General features: G+C 50.2%; 1 pseudogene; it reads right to left on the bottom strand.

Annotated features, from left to right (window-relative positions):
• Positions 1-1,950: 1,950 nt before the first annotated feature.
• LOC120849058 lies at positions 1,951-3,177 on the bottom strand (annotated as a pseudogene).
• Positions 3,178-4,510: the final 1,333 nt, after the last annotated feature.

Here is a 4,510-nt window from a genome sequence, read left to right as displayed (position 1 = left end):
ATTGCATCTTGTTCGTCGTTATCCGTGGGCGGTTACGTCGAAATTCTAATGTGGTAATATTCTAGTTTTCACTGGAAGGTGAATAACAAGTTTGTGTGATTATACAAAGTGCGTTGTTTGTGCTTATGTGTTTATTTATATTAATGTTATTTCATTGCCTTTACCGCGCTTATACTAGAATCTTAACTGTATTTAAGGTAATAGTATTATTGTAGTCAAAATAAGTTATATTTTGTTCTAAGGCAGCTCGAGCCCATAGGGAGAAGTAAATTAGGTGACTAATTTCAGTGTGGCAGGGGTACCCCTGTCAGACTGAAAAGTTAATATATTTTCATTAAATGATATGGGACTTAATCAGCTCGCGGTCTTAAGTGATTATACGAGCGCCGCAAGCTGATTTGTCGACCCGATAATCTAATTCGATCGAAATTACATTACTTTTGCCACGTGGCCGGGGTATGATGCAAGAATTCAGTGACTGCACGCGATAACATCGCTTACATGATCGTTAAGTGACACTTGTCTAGCCGTGTCCGCGTTGACTACGTCTACCTGATTCTTAACTTTGATCTGTATTGCTATGTCCAATCACTGCGTTTCTCGCCATTTGTTTCTGCGTGAAATATGCATTCCTACAGCAATCATTGCGTGACTTAATGTTTTATCTTATACGTAGGGTTCGGAGTTTTCGGTTTAAACCGATAAAAACCGATAAAAGTACGCCGAATCCATTTTCAAAAATTCGGTTTTAACCGAAAAAGGTCAGTTTGTAGGTTCGCCATTTTCGACTTAAACCAATAAAACCAATAAAAGTATGTCGAATTTATTTTCTAAAATTCAGTTTTAACCAGAAAAGGTAACTTTGACCTTCCAGTCGTACCGCAGAGCCGTGGCGAAAAAGTGTAACGACAGTGCCGACCGAAACGTGTCCGAATGTATGGGATACACGGATGCCATCATGACGTTATGGTTTAATGTGCGCATCATCGATCGGAACTTGAAGTCCGAAATGCCCCATGACTTCGCCATGTACGAGTCTGTTTTCAAACTCGTTGTAAGGAAGACTGGATGCAAGCTCTGCATGTTGTGCTGTGCTTCGAAACGTCGCACCGTGTCTCTTTTGGCGGTCACAACTGGTTGATTGGCCAATTTTCGCTCAGGCAGCGCTTCATCTCCTCAACCCGCCAGTGTCCAGTGTTAGCATTAAGAGGTCATTCTCGAAGCTCACGGTCATATTAACAAAAAAGAAAAAGTGCGGATCAACAAAGAAAACCTGGGAAAGTACATGTGTGTGTACTATAATAAGATCACGTAATCCCGATGTACAGAAAGTAAAGTTCCATGTGTTTTGGGCATAGGGTTCATATCTGACTTGTTTGTACTTCCGGCTTTTTTTGTTGTTTCTTTTACAGTTGCACACATTTGCCAAATAAAGTATCGATTTCTTTTTCAATTTATCTGTGCTGTTATTCTTTGAGTGATCACAAATATCAAAGCTACAAGGATCGTCTGATCCGGTGTCCGTTAGTGTATATTTTAATTCACCGAAAGAAGCCGATAAACTTTTTTGGGCATAAATATACACCGAAAAAACCGAAAAATTATTTTTAAAATAAACACCGAAAAAAGTACGCCGAATTTTGAAATAATAGAAACCGAAAACGCGGAACCCTACAAGTTATACGCCTACCTCGTACCATTTCATACCGGTTATTTATCAGTGTAATATATTGCCCGTGTAATAAAATGTTTTCTAGCCCCGTTGCTATGTGCAGCTTTCATTTTAGCTAGTAAGACACGCGTATGTGACTAAAAGCGCTCTACGACGTTCGATCCACGCGCGTGGCCTTCGCTTCGAAGCGCGCCCCCGATGGCCTTCCTTCGCGACGTCACGAGTTTTTGTTTTTGTTTGTTTGTAAACGTCTTTATTGGGCCTTTTCGAGGCTGCTCTTATCCTATCAGCAGCGGCGGGGGAGAGACACGGGGGATTTCTTTCCTTGGCGAGCCGTGTAGAAGCAGGGCTCCAGGCCCTCCGTCTGCGTGGACGAAAAGGCAGAGATGCTTCCGCAGGAGTTGAACAGTCCCGAGCGACGTGTCCTGGGGTAGAATCCAGTCGATGTAGCTGGTGGGTCGGTGTTCTGCCGGTAACTCCGACAGAATGCGTTCCCGGGCTGCGCCATAGGTTGGGCACTCCCAGACCATGTGCGAGGTGGTCGCCGGCACAGCGCAGGCTCGGCACTTGCCTTTGTTGGGATCATCGCCGAACATCTTGTGCCTGAGGGCCGGCGTGAGGGCGGTGTTGGTGATAATCCGCCTTATGGTGACCTGTGCCCTGCGGTTCAGGTCTGGAGGCATCGGTGGGATCTCTCGGTTGTGACGGTTCGCGGCGGCGGCGTCTTGCCTCAGTCGGAGGAGAATGGCTTTACGTTCCTTCTTGGCAATTGCCGCTAATTCCGCGGAGTCTGGTAAGTCGTCCGGCGGGCCAGTTTCACTCGGCGCTGGGGCCTGTCTGGGCTCTTTTGTGTTGTTGGTTGCGTCCGACACGGTTGATCTGCGCAGTGCTGCTCGTGCCTCGCTGTGAGCCCATTCGTTCGCCCGGATACCCGCGTGTGCCGGGACCCAGTCGACTCGTAGTGTGACGTTCCTGTCATGCAGTAGGCGTTTCGCGACGTTGTGAATATTTCGCACCCGTTCGCTCTGACTCTTGATTGCGTTACGGCGCTCCGAATATGCCTCCCTGGAGTCCGTGTAGATAGTGATGTCAGTCACCTTTGTTCCGACGCAGTGACGTTCCTCGGCGTGTATCGCTGCTCGTAGAACGGCTTCAAGTTCGGCCCCCTTCACGCCCACACTCGGGGGCAGCGCGCACGCATCCACTTCGAGGGTGTTGGTGTCAACCCAGGCTATTGATGTTCGGGGAGGGCTTCCGGGTTCTTCCGGTGACGGCTGTTCTGCGGCCGCGTCGGTGTAGATGCAGACGTGTTTCTTTCCATCTCTGTTTTTGAGAAGCTTCTCGTGCGCTGCCGCGAAACGGGATCAGCTCTCGGGATGTTCGGGGCCCATGTGACTTGGGAGTGGTGCATCGTCTGTGAGATTGATTTGTCGTTCCCATGGCGGCTCTTGCACCGGTGGGATCGGCGGTGCCGTTTGCGGGAGGTCTCCCAGCTCTGCGAGCATCCTCTGCCCAGCACGTGTGCTCAGTAGCCGAGTTCTCTGTGCAGACAAGAGTTGCTCGGCCACGTCGGCCAGCCTGTTCAGCCCGCCGTGGGCATAGAGATCCGCAGTCCAGGTGTACTTTGGAAGGCCCGTTACGATTCGTATCGCTTCGCGGTTTAACTTTTCCAGCTCCTCCCGTTGTTTTGTAGTGACGTGATGGTAGTTGTAACCGTAGAAGATTCTCGATGAGAAGAGAGACGACGAGCTGCCGAGTTTCTTTCTCGCCGATTCCCCATCTCCTGCTGGTCACTGGGCGAATGAGGTGCAGGATCTGCCGACCTTCCTTCTTCAAGCGGGCCATCCACGTGCCGGCTTTGCCGTCTTGGTCGATAAAGAGACCCAATACACGGACAGTCGAGCTCCGCTTGATGGGCTTCCGGGCCAGGTTCAAAGTGTAGAGGTTTCTGGTCTTCTCAGCTTCTCGTTGCGGGCCGGAGAGAACGACGACAAATTCCGTTTTCTCTGGGGAGGCGGTCATGCCTACCTCCTCCAAAAATCTTTGGACCTCGTCGAGTCCTCGCTGAAGCGTATATTCTTGCTCCCCCACGGAGCCGGCCACTGACCAGAGGGCAATGTCGTCGGCATATAGGGCGAAACGAAGCTGTGGGATCTTGGACAGGCGTGGGGGTAGTCGTGCCATGACCATATTAAACAGAGTCGGCGACCACGACGGCCCCCTGCGGCAACCACGACGGCCCCCTGCGGGACGCCGTCGTGGTTGGCAGTTTCGGGACCTGTCTTGTCTCCAATCTTGACTTTAAACCGTCTATCACGAAAAAAGCCACGGATGAAGTTGAGCGCTCGCCCGCCTACGCCCGCTAGGCCCGCGCTCTCGATCACCGCCGCGTGCGGGACGGAATCAAACGCCTTTTGGATGTCGACCGCTAGGACCGTTCGATGCTGAGATTTCGATGGTCGTTCCAGAACATCGCGATATAACATAAGCAGATTATCTTGCGTGCTGAGGCCTTGTCTGAAGCCTGTCTGGCAATGGTAGAATCGGTCCTCGGTTTCGAGCTGCCAGAGGATTCTTGCGAGAACCATTCTTTCCGCCAATTTGCAGGCATTGCTCGTGAGGGAAATGGGTCGCAAATTTTGAATGGAAGTAAGTACAAAACGAGCGTGTTGGTAACGGTATCTTCCTCATGTCTAATTTGAATGGAAATCGACGGCTTGCCCGGTTTCGGTGTCGGGATCACGAGAGATTCCTTCCAATCGTCCGGGACGGAGCCCGTTTCCCATACGTCATTAGGGAGTTTTAGCGAGTCGTTTTTCAAGCACACGGTTCCGAAAT

This window comes from Ixodes scapularis, unplaced genomic scaffold, assembly GCF_016920785.2.
Source record: "Ixodes scapularis isolate PalLabHiFi unplaced genomic scaffold, ASM1692078v2 PGA_scaffold2__306_contigs__length_199485367, whole genome shotgun sequence".
Taxonomy (NCBI): domain Eukaryota; kingdom Metazoa; phylum Arthropoda; class Arachnida; order Ixodida; family Ixodidae; genus Ixodes; species Ixodes scapularis.
This window is presented reverse-complemented; position numbering and strand designations above follow the sequence as displayed.